Source organism: Anabrus simplex, chromosome 2 (assembly GCF_040414725.1).
Source record: "Anabrus simplex isolate iqAnaSimp1 chromosome 2, ASM4041472v1, whole genome shotgun sequence".
Classification (NCBI taxonomy): Eukaryota; Metazoa; Arthropoda; class Insecta; order Orthoptera; family Tettigoniidae; genus Anabrus; species Anabrus simplex.
The window spans coordinates 939,764,484-939,782,197 of record NC_090266.1 but is presented as its reverse complement, the minus strand read 5'-3'; the positions used below and the strand labels follow the sequence as shown (position 1 = coordinate 939,782,197).

The 17,714-nt window shown below is 39.6% G+C and overlaps 1 long non-coding RNA gene across 3 annotated transcripts in view; it reads left to right on the top strand.

The window, feature by feature from the left end:
• The window catches only part of LOC136863202 (uncharacterized), a 165,066-nt gene extending 147,999 nt beyond the window's left edge, over window positions 1–17,067 (top strand). For all 3 annotated transcript variants that reach the window (XR_011017780.1, XR_010859169.2, XR_010859172.2), the window contains one exon: window positions 16,739–17,067. This is a non-coding gene — a long non-coding RNA (uncharacterized lncRNA). The remainder of the gene's footprint in view (window positions 1–16,738) is intronic.
• Window positions 17,068–17,714: the final 647 nt, after the last annotated feature.

The window sequence follows — 17,714 nt, the reverse complement described above, 5'->3', positions numbered from 1 at the left end:
TTCATTTTGTTCACGAGGTGACTGTGGAATCAATCTAAAATAAGTAGAGCTATTTTGCTAGTGCATCAGGTCTTCTATCCCAAATAGTTTTAACCCATTCTAGCAGGACATCTACGACCGTCCAACCCTCTTTTTACACTCATACATGAATTCCACGGGGAGACCATTGGCTTAGGTATTGTTTTTGTCTTGCCGAGAAGCAATAAAGAAAATTATGTAAGACAGCAACTTTCTTCCATCACCTGTGCATTGTAATTTCTCACTACCACTGATTTTCATAACCTATACCCTCCGTGATCCTTTTAGCACAATAGTGCTGTTGTGAGGCAGATTGAAAAAGACTGGAACCTGATCAGAATTACTGATTTGAGAAAGTATGAGGTTTCCTAGTGCAAACGTACGACAAATCGGTGAAAATTTACAATCTTGTCCATGTAATCAGCAAGCAACCTGTGATATGTTGTTTGTTGTTCTCCTTCGCACTGATAGTGTTGTCGCATGACCCTGATAACCCACCCACGATTCGCCTTAATCTGAGTTATGGGAATATTGTGTTCATGCGCTACCCCGGCTTCATTTGTAACACTTGCATATGATACACTGCAGCCATTGTTACGTACACTATATGATCAAAAGTATCCGGACACCCCCAAAAACATACGTTTTTCATCTTAGGTGCATTGTGCTGCCATCTACTGCCAGGTACTCAATATCAGCAACCTCAGTAGTCATTACACATCGTGAGAGAGCAGAATGGGGCACTCCACGGAACTCACGGACTTCGAACGTCGTCAGGTGATACAGCACGAAAGTGTACAGGCCGACCTAGTCTGTTGACTGACTGAGACCGCTGACAATTGAAGAGGGTCATAAAGTGTAGTAGGCAGGCATCTATCCAGACCATCACACAGGAATTCCAAACTGCATCAGGATCCACTCCAAGTACTACGACAGTTCGGCGGGAGGTGAGAAAGCTTGAATTTCATGTTCGAGCGGCTGCCCATAAGCCACACATCACGCAGGTCAATACCAAATGACGCCTCGCTTGATGTAATGAGCGTAAACATTGTCAAAAATTACCAGTGCTTTCGACCCAGTGCGGCATACACTCATCAGTTTGATACTGCACCTTCCCAAGACACTGGCCGGCTAGCACACCGGTAGCAACACCACTGCAAGCTGTACATGTGATAAGCACAATGCAGTGCCGACGTACCAGGGGAGAATTGCATCTCCACTTGCTATATATGCCCTCCTGTGCTAGCATGACCGAAAATATGGCTTCCGATTAAGATAGCTACATGTTTCGTTTAGATTGACTAAACATCATCAGCTGCACTTTTTGGTTTAGGTAGAAATTCATAGAAGTACAGAGACATACAATTCCATATGAATATTAAAACAGTCTCCAGGTTAGATCTTTAAAAATGTAGGAAGTGGCAAGGGTGTGGGGGCGTGGGGGAGGATGTCTATTTTGTTTAAAACTTATAGATAGTAAATAATTATCATTGATGACTAGAAAATGTCTTTTTTGTGTTCCCATAACTTGGAACGTAGAGTGTGTACTGTCTTCTTATAGCACCGTCTTTGAACTGGAAATTCCTAGTTGTATCTTATATGTTGAGGCTAATGATATTTATGGTGAAATTTAATGTTATTTCAAGAATATCTAGACTCGGGGATTTACAGGTTGACATGCTCACAGTGTAAAGTTTCATATGTTGAACAGTCAGGATGAAATTTCACTATAAGATACCAAGAGCATGTCTGTGTTGAATAACATAGGTTTTCTGCTATGGGAGCCCATATAGTCAGTTCAGGCCATAAATTTACTAACTTTGAGCGAGAACTCTCCATTGTAAGTAATGTAAACAAAGGGAAACTAATGAATACTCTAGAAAATATTCACATCAGACGATAAATAAGGATAAAAACCTAAATGACATGATCGAGCAAAAAAAATTCTATATTTGAGCTTATCTTAGTATATTTATACCTATTAGAAAGGAAGTTCCTTGTTTTTTCTTGAAAGCGGTCTGATATCCATCACTGACTTGCTAGGCTTGTCATGACTTCACCAAAGCCCCGTTAGCTGCCATCTTCTTCAGGATTCCTTTAGGGCCTTCTCAGATACCGTATCTGTCTCGGGCCACACGCGGTCCCCACTGTACTTCATCCCCATTTGTTGTTCCCTACTTGACAACGTTGCCCACCTAACGCAGCGTGGACGAGGGGTTGAACTTGTGAGAGACAACTCAAAAGTGTCAGAAGCTTGCATTGGAGCAGGGATGTCCCTCAGAGAATCAAAAGAGTGATATACAGGACGTACTTATTCTGACGTATTTAGCAGAAACTTGGGTAATGAGGCACAGAGACGTAACTAGGATACAGGCAAGTGAAATGAAATTTTTGAGAAACAGGATATGAGTGACAAGAATGGATAAGATAAGAAACAAGGGTGTTAGAGATATAGTAAAAGAAGAGCCATTGGACTGGGCAGGAGTGACGAGGAAGAAGTAGTGGGAAGATAAGGGGAGATGGAGACTTACCATATTTACTTGTGTATTAGACCCCTCTTTCCCCACTTTTACAGCCAAAAAAAGTAAAGGGGGTTCCAATATGCAATAACCTCAAGTTTTGTGCACTGAACACATGATTTCTAGGCTATAAAGAACTATAAATTGTACATGTAAACATTCTACACTGTTCTTTAACAATCCTATGAATGTATTTGAGTTATACTAGCTATTTTAGTTTCTTTCCTTGCTAGTGGCTTTACTTCGCACCCACACAGATAGGTTTTATGGCAACGATGGGATAGGAAAGGCCTAGGAGTTGGAAGGAAGCGGCCATGGCCTTAATTAAGGTACAGCCCCAGCATTTGCCTGGTGTGAAAATGGGAAACCACAGAAAACCATCTTCAGGGGTGCCGACAGTGGGATTCAAACCTACTATCTCCCGGATTTTTGGTTTGCAACAAGATGCACTACAAAGCGATCTCCTGTGATCATAGTGCCTGTTAAGTACTGTTTGCAGGCAATTGTAGAAAAGAATAAACAAGAACAGTGTGAAAATAAAATGATTAATTGTTGCGCATGGTACTGTTATGTTTCTATTTTTTGCTACTCGCTTTACGTCGCACCGACACAGATGTGTCTTATGGCGACGATGGGAGAGGAAAGGCCTAGGAAGTGGAAGGAAGCAGCCGTGGCCTTAATTAAGGTACAGCCCCGGCATTTGCCTGGTGTAAAAATGGGAAACCATGGAAAACCATCTTCAGGGCTGCCGACAGTGGGGCTCGAACCCACTATCTCCCGATTACTGGACCCTGGCCGCACTTAAGCGACTGCAGCTATCGAGCTCGGTGTTATGTTTCAACCACTCTGTCAATATGAGTCACTTGTGCTTCTACTTTATTTCGGACAAATAGTAGTTTGCAGACAACAGCTGCTCTGCTGAACACTCGCTCAAGCCTGTGTAACTCTTCAGAAATATCCAACTGCTGTTAGCTCACTGCATTCATATGACACATTGTAGGTTCAAGTTGGGAACCTTCCAGGCTGTGAGCTTGCATTTGGAAGATGGTGGGTTCAAATCCCAATTTGCCAAATTCTGTGGGTTCTCATTTTTGCACGAGGTAAATGGTGAGTATGCACCTTAATTAAGGCCACAGCCCCTACCCCCTCCCCCAGTCTTAACCCTTTCCCATCCATGTATCGCCAAAAACCCTTGATGTGTTATTGCGATATTACAGTAAACCAGTGGTTCCCAACCTGGGGGTGATCGCCCCCAAGTGGGCGATTTGTATTATCAGGGGGGCAATAAATAAGTGGGGGGCGATATGAGTATTCAAAGTACTGTTCAGTAGAAATTGCAGGGTAGCACGTGTCACTCGCTATTCTCAGCCAGCGAGTTCACTGCACTCGACCCTCTCCACAGTCCGCACGTGTTTTTGCCCAGCGCAGCCGACTGGTGACTCAACCCCCTCCCCCTCCTGCCATCACAACACACTTGCCATTCACCTACGTTTGTCTTCAGTCTTAACTAGCCTGTGTGCTTCACCATCAGTTTATGTGCGTGTCTTTTCTGTTTTTGTGCATTTGTTTTGAAGTGTAGAAGTTCATGCACAATGGATTCGAAAAAAGGAGTGTCGTCAATACGCTGCTGAGTATTTATAATACGATTTTATCGCGTAACCGCAAAATGTGCAATTTCCCCATTGTCTTTTGTGCGATAAAACATTTACTACTTATGAAGCCATGAAGACTTTGCGAATTAAAGATCATTTATCAAGAGTACACAGTGATTAAAGAATTCAGTTATGTTCAACACCTAAAGCTGATAAACAGCCTAATGTAAGTGAATTATTTAAAAAACGAGCAACCGATCTTGACAACGGTCTTCTTGCTTCTTACGATCGCTAAATGTGGTAAACTTAAAAAAATTGACGAAACTCTCTTTTTGCCGATTATCAAAAAAATTGTTGAAATCACGCTAGGCGAGAGCCCTAGTAATAAGATAAATCAATCGATTCCTTTGATCAATAATACTCTTTCCAAGCGAATTGACGAAATGGCTACGGGCGTTGAACCCAAACTCACCAATTTGTTGGAAAAAAAAGTAAGTTTGCATTGCAGATTGATGAATCAACTGTGATTGGTGATAAAGCAATTTTATTAGCTCATGTGAGGTTTATCAGTGAACAAAAGGAAATTACTGAAGAAATGTTGTTTGCTAGAACTTTGATCACAGATACGAAGGGATCATCTATTTTTAAAGAGGTGCAAGATTATTTTGAAGAAAAAAGAGGTTCCCCTAACAAATGTGAGCGCTTGCGCAACAGATGGTGCTCCTGCCGTGTCAGGTCGTCATGCTGGTTTTCAAACCCACCTTAAGAAAGAAGTGCCGGAGGTCATCACTATTCACTGTGTCATTCATCGTCAACATTTAGCTGCAAAAAAAGGTTGAGTGGTGTCCTGCATGAAACCCTACAACTGGTTATTACGGGTGTCAACAATATCAAAGCTAATTCCCTCAGTGACCGTCTGTTCCGACAACTTTGCCATGAAATTGATGAGGAATACGAACGCTTGCTTCTACATACAGCCGTCAGGTGGCTTTCCAACGGAAACTGTCTGCGCCGATTCTTCGAATTATTTGACATGGTTACCGAGTGTTTCAGCATGTCTGATCCTGTTTTAAGTGAGAATTTGAAGCAACGCAAGTACCTTACCTTGCGTACCATACAGATATTTTCAAAAAAATGAACAAAGTCAGTATAAGGCTTCAAGGAAACAAGATGTACCTTACTAAGGCCAAAGAAATTATTACATCATTTATCGCCAGATTTGATATTCACAAGGTAAATATTGGCCTAAAGAGCTGATTCATTTTCCCACCCTTAAAAAGTGTTCAAACGTCAGTTAACAAGACTCCTGAACTCCCAGAAGACAAAATCCTAATTTTTACTGATCACCTTGACCAGCTAAAAGGTGACATGGAATCAAGATTTGAAGATTTGACCAAGTTACAAATCCCAGATTGGATTCTAGATCCATTTTTGTTTGAATGTATGGATAAGCTTGATAATTCTTTGCAGACGGAGTTTCTAGATCTGAAGTATGACTGCGAGGCAAAAATCATTTTCAAGCAGAGCAGTTACGAGTTAGACTGGGTTAAGCTTATGGACACTTATTCACAACTGTGGGGGAAAAACTGAACCACTTCTCATCTCTTTTCCGTCAGCATATTTAGTTGAAAAATGATTGTTCTGTTGTCCAGCTCCTCACAAAGCAAAGAAATAAGTTGGACATTTGCCTCAAAGGAGACTTGCACCTGAACTTGATGAACATAAAGCCAGATATTCAAGCTTTAACTGAAATCCACCAAGCACAAGGCAGCCATTGAAAATTGAAAATAAAACAATAACAAAGTTTTCAAACTTTTGTTTATTTTTTCAGATTTTAACTCTCAACTTACTAAATTTTTCCAGATTCCAATTTAAAGTGAAAATATGTACTGTTTTTTAAATGTACGTCAATGATCTTAGTTAATTATTTCACTTCTTTGCTCTTAAAAATATCTGTAAAAATGTACATTTTAATCTTTTTTTATTTTATTTAAGAGTGACCGGATAAAACTGCTTTGGTTGCTTTTATATACAGTAGTAAAATTGTTTAAGGTAATAAGTAAGGTAAGAGTGTATTCTGCCCGAAGGCAGGTACGAACCTCCGCAGAGGTGTGCCTGAGCCGGAGTTTACGTGCGGTAGGGTGGCCAGTTCCTTTCTGGCGCGTGGCAACACATCCGTATCTTGACCACGCCCAATGTTGCTTAACTTCTTAGATCTCATGGGATCCGTTGTTTCAACATGGCTACAGCCGTTGGCTAAAGTAATAAAACTGCTTTATTATTTACACTTTACTTCAAATTAAAATTAGGCATACATTGAAAATGAAAAGGGGGCGATAGGTGTTAGTCAACCTCCAGAAAAGGGAGATGGGCCACAAAAGGTTGGGAACCACTGCAGTAAACCACTAGCAAAAGAAAACAAAAACAAAGGGAACCTTTCAGTTAAAACTCTGCTAATTTTTGGTGAGTGAGTTTCCTGTGGGATGTAGATGATTTGGTTTTTTTTTTTTGGTTTTTTTTTTCAGAATTTCAAGGTACATTTTGATATGAGTTCATTGTTAATTCCCTTGTAAGAAGGGCACTAAATTGGAAAGAATGAAGAGGAATACTGATTGGAAGACAAGGTAATTGGATCAAAAGGAGTTCAGTGGGAAGAGGTACAGAATTGAAAGATTGTGGGAAGTAAAACAGAAGAAGATTCTGTGAATGACATGCTTCAGGCAGAACCATTTGTAGAAAAAGAAGTTTTTGAACAAGTTAACCAGCCATTTTGCTTTCAGCATTGCAAATAATTCATATTAAACATTTAGCATGCTATGCTCAACAACAGCATATCAAGACCTATCTTGCTGCCATTTTTGTATTTGTCCTGAGCTGGATTGGAGTATGAAATGAAAGTTATTTCAAGTTGTATTTTCAAATGTAAATAAGTCAAACCATTAAAGAGTGTTGAAAATGTGATAATATTGAACTCTTATTCAGTAAGTTTGCAGAGAAGTACCCAATTGTAATTTTAAGCAAGATATTAGGTATGTTTACCTAAGCTGTTAAAATACAGGGAAAGAATAGACTACTGCATGAAAGTCTTACGAAATTGAGTAGTGAAATTTGCTACGCATTGCAAAGTACTTTTCTTTTTAATGATGATTCTCCTATCTTAAACTATTGAATGCTGTGAACTCTGATGATTACATGCCTGGCTTTAAAATACCCACTTTATATCTGTTTCTGAAACAAATAGGATTTGAGTTCGTAAGCTGGAATAAGAAATGTATCATTGTTGAGAGAGTGTTGCACAGACGTTGTTTAGAGAAAATTATTCAGCGACGATTGAACAAACAAAATTATCTATAACTAGAGATCACAGTGTATGATATTAACAATACCATATGTATGCATGTACAGATTGCTTTATCTTTGTCACCTAAAGATGGAGGGAGAAGTAATATTCAAAGCAACTACAAAATAGGTTTGACATTAAAATATTTATTCTTATTTAACCCTACTTAACTTCTAAAATATGTATTGAATATACACTGGAACCTTGATATCTTGAATCATCTCATGAGCTAAATTTATTTCAAGTTATCAAAATTTTGAGATATAGAGAATGCCATTTATGAGCATGTGCAGTAAGCACATAATTGAATCATATGCATATACAGGCTTATAGTGAATAAATTTTTTTTGGTAGTTGCTTCACGTCGCACCGACACAGATATATCTTATGGTGACGATGGGAGAAGAAGGGGCTAGGAGTGGGGCGGAAGCAGCCATGGCCTTAATTAAGGTACAGCCCCAGCATTTGCCTGGTGTGAAAATGGAAAACCATGGAAAACCATCTTCAGGGCTGCCAACAGTGGGGTTCAGACCTACTATCTACTTTCCTCTCTTCATGTTAAAATTTCTCATCAATACCACACAGCCAAGATTCGTAAATGGAGCTTGTCATCAGTGAATTCGGAGGTTGCTTTCGTACGTGACCGTTAATTAATTCACACCCGAGAAACAGCAAGCTCCACCGATTTTCCCGTGACTAGAAGTTTTAGTTTTTCGGTTCCCGTCATGTTAGCTCCCATCATCACTGTGACCGTTTCTTTACTTGTTAACTTTTTCTCGCAAACTACTAATGTCATATTGCACAGCTAATGTTGCACAAAGTTCGAGTTACGGAGTATTTTTTGCCTCAAGGGAGGAAACATTTTCTTTGAAAAATCGAGAAATTCGTGTAACCAAATTTTGAGTGATAGAAAAATGAATATATGTGAAGAATAGGACAAACAGCTGAGAAATTTAATTACTTCAAGATACTAAAAATTCAAGTAATGGAAGTTCGAGATATCAAGCTTCGACTGTATTCCCATTTATGCATGTTCACAATGGCACTTGAATCCTCATTAGCTCAGCTTTCACCCAGATGATGTGGGCCACATCACAAAGTCTTCTGTCCGATCTATCGTCTTGAAAATGCATGTGACTACGAAGTTTTTCGAGACCATTTTTTTTTTGTTTGTTTGATCTGTGCAGCCACAATCTGCTGGCTCATTTGCGACAGTGAAGTTTTTCGGTCATCCTATAGGCGTCATTTCTTCAGAGCTGCGTCTCTAATCCCGATAGTAATGTTGGAGACGAGTCTTGAAAGGCCGAGTGATGGAGACATCGAGCGGTGGTAACGCACCAGTCATTTTCTTGGCATCACAATCATGTCACGCTTCTCTCACTTATTCTCCATTTTGATATCTTCCACTACGTGCGCTTGGAAACTATCATAGGTCGCCAACTTGTAATTACACATGGACTCCTTACACTGATTTTACGTGAAATTCTGAGTGAAATATTTTCTCGCAAATTTACCATCTTGAAAATAGGATCTGGCCAATACTCGCACATGGCTTATACACACATAAATACAGTATTTGGAAAATTTTGTAAACAAAACAAAGTATGGTACTTACTTTAGCTTTGGTACGTCATGTACGTGATATTTGGGCTTACAGACACTGCAAACCAAGACCTTTATGGTGAAGTGTATATTCCTAAATTACTGTTTTCATTGCGTAACAGGCTGGGTAGCTCTGTTTTGCCCATCTGATTTGTCGCAGATGGGCGACATGTGAAACATATGAAAGCTACGCTCAATATAACAGCATATCAAGCCCTTTCTTGCGGCCTTTTTTATTTTCATTGTTAGCTGAGTTGAAGAGTGTGAAATGAAAGTGAATGCATATAGCCAAATGATCTCTGCTGTTATTATTTCAGTGCCCTTCCAGAGCTATTGTATACTACAAACATCACACAACAAATATTGTAAGTTGCTGAGCTCTTTGCATTGGACATGTTACTACAATGGTTGGCGTGGTTGTCATTGGGAGGCACAGCAAATTCTAGTGTCAACACAGAAAATGTAGGTATCTGTGCTCAGACAGTATATAAACCGTGATGTTCCTACATTTAGCTGATAACATTCAGTGTATTATCTATATATATAAAGTAGCTTGTCCTGACTGACTGATTCATCATCGCCGAGCCAAAACTACTGGACATAAGAAATGAAATTTTGGGGATATATTCATATTAAGATGTAGGTGCTCGCTAAGAGAGGATTTTTGGATATTCCGTCGCTAAGGGGGTGAAAAGGGGGGTGAAATTTTAAAATGAGTGTGTCTATATCTCAAAAGTTTTAAAGTTTAGAGATGTAAAAATTGGTATTTAGAATCTTCATTAATAATAAAGGAACACGTATTTTTTTGTTTTCGGAAAATCGCAATAGGAGGAGTGAAAAGGGGTGAAAAAGCGGTTGAATGCCTTTAATGAGGCTACTTATATCTCAGAAACTGAAGATATTACAGACCTGAAAATTGGTGTTTGGGATCTCTTTTAAAAATAAAGAAACACGTATTTTTTGTTTTTGGAAAATCCAATTAATGGGGGGTGAAAAGGGGGTGATTTTTTAAAATGAGTGTATCTATATCTCAAAACTTTATAGTTTATAGACGTAAAAATTGGTATTTAGAATCTCCTTTAAAAATAAAGAAACACGTATTCTTTTGTTTTTGGAAAATCCCAATAGGAAGGGTGTAAAAGGGTGATTAATGGGTTGAATGCCTTTAATGAGGCTACTTATATTTCAGAACCTGAAGATATTACAGACCTGAAAATTTGTATTTGGGATCTACTTTAAAAGTAAAGAAACACGTATTTTTTTCGTTTTTGGAAAATTCAAATATTGGGGGGTGAAAACGGGGGGTGAATTTTTTAAAAGGAGTGTGTCTACATCTTAAAACTTTAAAATTTACAGATGTAAAATTGGTACTTAGAATCTCCTTTAAATATAAAGAAACACGTATATTTTTTTTTTGGAAAATCCCAATAGGAAGGGTGTAAAAGGGTGATTAATGGGTTGAATGCCTTTAATGAGGATACATATATGTCAGAAACAAAAGATATTACAGAACTGAAAATTTGTATATGGGATCTCGTTTAAAAATAAAGAAACACGTATTTTTTAGTTTTTGGAAAATCCAATTAATGGCTGTTAAACAGGAGTGACAAAATGGGGTGAATTTTTTGAAAGACTATATCTACAGAATATCTTGGAAACGTAAAATGTTACAGACGTAAAAAGTGGGTGTTTGGAATCTCCTGTAAATGTAAAGAAACATAGGTGATTTGTTTTGGGAAACTCCACTTAAGGGGAACTCAAAAGGGGTGAAATTTTAAAATGAGAATTTTTACAGTATATCTCAGAAAACTTAACATGTTACAGAAGTGAAAAATGGTATTTTTTATCTCTATTAAACATAAAGAAACGTGTATTTTTAGTTTTCGGAAATACCACTTGGGTGGAGCGTGACTGAAAATGGTGTTGAATTCTTTTAATTAGGCTACTGATATCTCAAATATGAAGATGTTACAGACGTGAAATTTGATATTTGGAATCTGCTTTAAAAGTACGTATTGTCGGAAAATCCAATGAAGTGGGGGGTGGGTGAAAGAATTGAAAAATTAATTGAAATTCACTTGGGGAGAGGGGAGTAGTGTGAAATGAAGTGCAGAAAGTAAATTATTTTTATGGGGATACTTATATCTCAAAGCTGAAGGTAATAGACGTGAACATTGGTGTTTGGAATCTCCCTTAAACATAAAGAAACAAGCCTTCTTTTAATTTTTCTTGGGGGGGGGGGGGGGGGAGGTGGCGGTAAATAAACTTAACGGCGGTGGGGTGTAGAATGAGGTGAGACCAATTGATTTTACTGTTCTTAATGTACTTATAAGGATCCTCCGTTGCTCAGGCGCAAGCGTGCCGGCCTCTCACAGCTGGGTTCCGTGGTTCAAATCCCGTTCACTCCATGTGTCATTCGTGCTGGACAAAACTGAGGCGGGACAGGTTTTTCTCCGGATACTCTGGTTTTCCCTGCCATCAGCCATTCCAGCAACACATAATAATAATAATAATAATAATAATAATAATAATAATAATAATAATAATAATAATAATAATGTTCCGGACCATCGTCAAATGTGCGGACCACGCTGGAAACGGCTCCTGGACGGGTAATGACTAAGAATGCAGCCCGGCCGCGGGTTCAGTGCCGCCAAGGCACCCAATATGACACCACGCCGGATCTCCTGAAGGATTTTATCCATATTAAAAATGATTATAGGAAAAGATGGCACAGATTTACGGACCCAACTGACCGGGAGGAATACCTGAGCCTAACCCGGGAAGTACGAAATCGATTGCTGAAAAGGAAGATTGAAAAATGGGAGGAAACGTGCCTTAAAATAATAGAAAACGAGTCAGACCGGGAATTTTGGTGGATTCTCGCAGAAAACGAGTCAGATCGCGAATTTCGGAGGATTATATATCTAAAACAATAAGCATTCAATTATAAATTTCAGTATAATACCGTAGCGAAGCACGGGTATCTTGCTAGTTTTTAGATATTTTTACATATTAGTAAAAGCTAACACCTGTCTGTAGAATTTTTTATTTAAATATTTACAAGACAACTTTCTATTTTTCTTTATGACGTATTTTGCACACTGCAAAAAATGGATGAATCTGTTCATGTAATTATACCATATTCTTTGTAAATGTAGTCAGCTGATCACTGTGTTGTAGCTGTCCTGCTGTTCCAAAGGTAACAAATTCAATACCAGCTCAGTTTGGGGGCATTTTAGGATGCTTAAATGTGATAACTCTGTGTTGTTAGCTTGGGACAAAATTCTGATGTTTTGGCATCTCTTAAAATATATAACAAAGACTTGAAGTGTGTATTGTAGCTAATGGCCATCATTTTAAACTAAACTGGTAAAAGAACCTGTGTGACCGATGTAGGTGTACATACCCCAGTAGGGACAGTTCATTTGGAACTTACAACACTCAGATGACAATATTTCATTACATGTTTGAACTAGGATCATACAAAAATTGTGATTAATATACTTTTATTTTTCTGTTAATAGGCATTATTCCATTTAAAACATAAACTTCGTGTTAGGAAACCGCTTTCTGATCCTTGTTGGAAGCTTTGTATAGGCTGCATTTGTGAGGCCCTCTCTATACTTCTGTTGTGTGAAAGTTGCTGTATCAACTGGAAATATTTCCACTGGTGGTTGTGAGTGATTCACCATGTAAATACGTGCCTGGTTAACTTAGAACAGTGTGGATTTGTTTTCCTTTCAGGAAGCAAAAACATATACAAACAAGTGGTACATGGCCCTAGGGTTCACTTCACCTACAGTAGGAATGAGTAGTTCCAGGTTCATTCTGTGTGGGCATAGGCAGTTAGGCATTGGACTAACCATTCTACCTCACTGAGTGCCAAGGTCCTTCATGGACTGTTTGAAGATATTTTTCCTTTGTTATACCAGATGTTTCACCAGCCCCTTACAGTTTAGTTTTATGCATCCTGCTGCTTCTACTACAATTCTGAAATACATTGGTCTCTCTCCCTGAAATGAAATGGCGTATGGCTTTTAGTGCCGGGAGTGTCCGGGGACATGTTCGGCTCGCCAGGTGCAGGTCTTTCGATTTGACTCCCGTAGGCGACCTGCGCGTCGTGATGAGGATGAAATGATGATGAAGACGACACATACACCCAGCCCCCGTGCCAGCGGAATTAACCAATTTTGGTTAAAATTCCCGACCCTGCCGGGAATCGAACCCGGGACCCCTGTGACCAAAGGCCAGTACACTAACCATTTAGCCATGGAGCCAGACGTCTCTCTCCCTAAACTGGAGTAATATAATGAAATGTGTGTTTATGGGCTAGAAGACAGCCGGAATAATGAGCACCACTTTTAATTCATTATGGATACTTCGAATGAACCCGTAAAATGAGCACAGATACAAAGAACGTGTACCTTACAACAGATGGTGCACACACAGACCAGGACTAGGTATCGCATAGAATGAAAAATGTGCAGTGCATGTCAAACCTCGCAGTAGCTCACTTGGCAGAGGCATGGTGCTTGAAGGTTCGAATTCTATGGAAGTATTTTTTATTTTCTTTAGTTTGCCACCAATTGCCTGGGACGTGGTAAGGTTGCATACATGATAGCTTCCACGAACTGATTTGTTTATTTGGGCATGTATAGGCCGTATGTGTCGTGGTATAGGGTATTGAGTTGAGTTGGATGAGTAAGAGGAGATGATGTCAGTGGCTAGGGCACAGATAGCCAATTACCTACGTCCTACATGTTCCAGTCTTCGTAGACCACAGGTAGGGAAAAGTGTGCCCCATTGGAACGATAACACGTGATGGTAGGTAGGTATATAGCTGCACGAACTCCCCGCCTTCTAGGCAAGTCACAACACAACTCAACACAACACAAAGCGTATTTACTGCCTCATGATGCATTCCAGTGACTAGTATTTAGATAAATTTCTTATCAATAAGAAACTAGACAGAATGCATACCAGGCACAATGCGTGTATGAAGAATGCTATCCGGATAGGCAATAAGACGTTCATGACATTTTGGAGTGTGGAAAGACGTCTGTTCGCTACGGAGTCCGTGGAAAGGACATGGCTTGTTTGAGATGATCCCATGACATCTGCTTCACAATGAAGAGCTTGTGTTGGACGCTGTTCGGCATAACCTTCACACTAGCACACGGGCCATAGCACAGGAGACTAACATCAGCCGGGCGTCTGTTATGCGGATATTGCATACTCGGCAGTTTCACCCATACCTTCTGCACTTACACCAGGAGCTCCAGGGCACAGGTGGCATTCTGTCAATGGACCGTACAGCACGTGGACACTGATGCTGCCTTTTTAGCGACCATCTTATTTACGGACGAAGCGCGGTTCCACAACAATGGAACCATTAATCGACATAATATGCATTACTGGTGTGTGGGTCGTCCCCATTGTGTATGACAGGCAGCTTTTCAGGTACAGTAGGGCATGAACATATGGTGTGGCATCGTGTGTGATCACCCCTTCGGTCCCCATTTCTTTGATGGACATCTGACGGGGGAATGCTATCTGCAGTTTCTCCAAGATGACCTACCACCCTTCTTGGAACATGTGCCACTTTTTGACCTCTCCAGAATGTGGTTTGAACATCACGGAGCTCCACCGCATGCCGCAGTAGCTTTCCGGAACCATTTGCATGCGACTTATCCTGATAAATGTATAGGAAGTGGAGAATTTGTCCCATGGCCTGTCGGTTAGGCTGATCTTATGCCCCTGGATTTTTTACTGTCGGATCATGTAAAACAACTGGTGTATGCACAGGAGCCAAGCAGTCGTGATCACCTTAGACAGCTCATCAATAAGGCATGCCGATCCGTCACGCTGGAGATGTTGCAACATGCCAGATGGTCCTTACAATATCACACACAGCTCTGTATCAACCACAAAGGTCGTCAGTTCGAGCAGGTGCTGCATTAAAAGATGTAGGAAACTGAAATCCTGTCACATGTTTCCTACCCTCTTCAAACCCAGCTCCATACCATATTCCACCATACTAATGGCCTTTTCAGGGCCAAATAAACAAATCATTCTGAGAAAGCTATCAAGTATGAGACCTGCCACATCCCAGCCAACTGGCTGTAAAGAAAAAAAAAAATAAAAGAAGGAAATACTTGCATGGGATTCGAACCTTTGAGTACCGTCCACTATTACAACTCCCACTGTGTCCCTGCCGAGTGAGCTATTGGGAGGCTTGACATGCAGTGCACAGTTTCCAACCTATACAATACCTGTTCCTCACGTGTGTTCTGTATGTGTGCACCTCCTGTTTTAACACATTGATGACTAGTCCCGGTGATCTCCGTAGTACTGCGGCCATCAGTTGTTGATGGGCCCCGGAGATTTCCGTTTCTACGCACGTGTATCATTTGTAGCTTGTTGTGCTATCTGTTGGCTATAATTTTAACTACTTTTAATCATGTCATGGAATAGAGGGATCATAGATTTTACTGTCGATTTATTTTTTAAAATTGTATGGCCTTTGTAACCATGAAAACCTCGTGTGTGTGTGTGTGTGTGTGTGGGTGTGGGTGTTCTTATGTGCCGAGAATCGTTGTACAAGATGATGCACCTATGGCTACATGCCTTGTGACGACAAAGTACTTCAGCATTTTTATGCAGGTTCATTTTCTGATGTGCCACATGGGTGATGAGCCCTGAGAAATCTCATAGTTTCTCAGCTGACAGTAGGTGACAGCCAACAGTAGGTGACGGGCTACGAGAATTCTTCGTTTTATGCACCTCGTATTTCCTTGATTATTGATGAAATTGCGGGCGAGATTAGGAGTCCCAAACAGTGTAGTCATGGAATATAAATTATCACTACATCTTTCTTTCTTTAAACCTTCATGTATTTAACAAAATAATGTCTGACATGTAGAGCTATTCCCTGGAGCTCCACTGCGGATGTCAACAAGGCTTACAGTTGGTGACAGCTACCAGTAATTGTGATTATGTACAGACCAGTTATAACAGGTATTAATTGACAGTGAATTAGATATTTCTAATGATTAATGGCTAATACTAAATGAGGAGTAGCCGTAAAGAGAAATCCTAAGCATACTTGAAAACATTGTGTACGCGAATGGCACAAACAGGGCATTCATACTACACTATCCTTAGAAAGACTATTAAATGAATTCACAAAAATTTCTGCTTTAAAAGGTATCACAAGGTACAGACTAATAAGCAACCTAGTGAGTACGTTCCAAGTTTGAGGTCATTATCTTGAATACTTTCGAGCTACAGTAGTTTGAGTGCAGCAGTGTAATTTCTTTCTTGGAGGCTTGAGTTATCTGGTCTACATGGGGTAGCAGCCTCCATTTAGGACCCATCGTCAATGTGGTAAGGTACATATTCTACTTATCTATGCTAATTTACAGGTTCATTTGGGGTACTCACAATGAATTGGTGGCGCTCAGGGTTCCTGCTGGTTTTTAGCCCATAATCACACATCTCGTTATATTACCACTGTTTAGGGATAGGGACGGATTTACTTAAGAATTGTAGTAAACACAGCAGGATGCATAAAACTAAATCACATGGGGTTAGTGAACCACCTAATATGTACATAATATTATATTATGTTTTGTTTTGATTTTTGGAAAAACTACTTCTTCCAGGTACCTATGAAGATTTGATCTACTAGAGCAGGCTTGGCAAACTGAGCAGTAGGTAGCATTGGCATCATCTCTCTGTAACCTGCACAACTTAGTGAAAATTGGGATAAGAAGTGCGCAAGTTATGATTTCTGCATTTAAATCGATGCAAGTCCAACTCGTCAAAGAATTGTGGAGTCAAAACAAAATATATCCAAGAAGAAAGGTTACTTTCTTGTTCGTTTCATTTATTATTGTATTTATTAATTTTTACATGGTCTACTTATAAATCTGATTTTTATCTTTTCTTTCTATTATCTGACTGAATAAAAGGTAAACTCTTTTATTTGTGATCAGTGGAGGACATTTATTTTCTATTTTCTTATTAAGACGAACGGTATGAAATGTCAAATATTTTTCTTGTGAATTTATGTAAAATAAGATGCTTATGTATTTGATGTATGATCAATATCATTTCAGTTGTTAAACCTGTACTTAAATTCACAAGTTCCCACTTTCCCATTTCTTTTTCTGCATGACTATGAATTATGTATTATTTATATGTACCACTGAGCGAGTTGGCCGTGCGGTTAGGGTTGTGTAGCTGTGAACTTTCATTTCGGAGTTAGTGGGTTAAAATCCCACCGTCGGCAGCCCTAAAAATGATTTTCCGTGGTTTCCCATTTTCACACCAGGCAAATGCTGGAGCTGTACCTTACTTAACGCCACAGCTGCTACCTTTCCAGTCCTAGCGCTTACCCGTCCTTCCATTGCCGAAAACCTTAAATGTGTTAGTGTGATGTTAAAGAAGTAGCAATATATATATGCATCTGTGAATATTTTAGAGGGAAAAGCATTTACACAATAAGTATGTTTATTACCACAGTTTGTCGGTGGTCCCATTATGTGAAATCTATTTAAATGTGAACATTTTTATATTGTTTTTTTATGCTGAGCTGAGTGACGCAGATGGTTAAAGCTCTGGCTTTCTGAGCCCAAG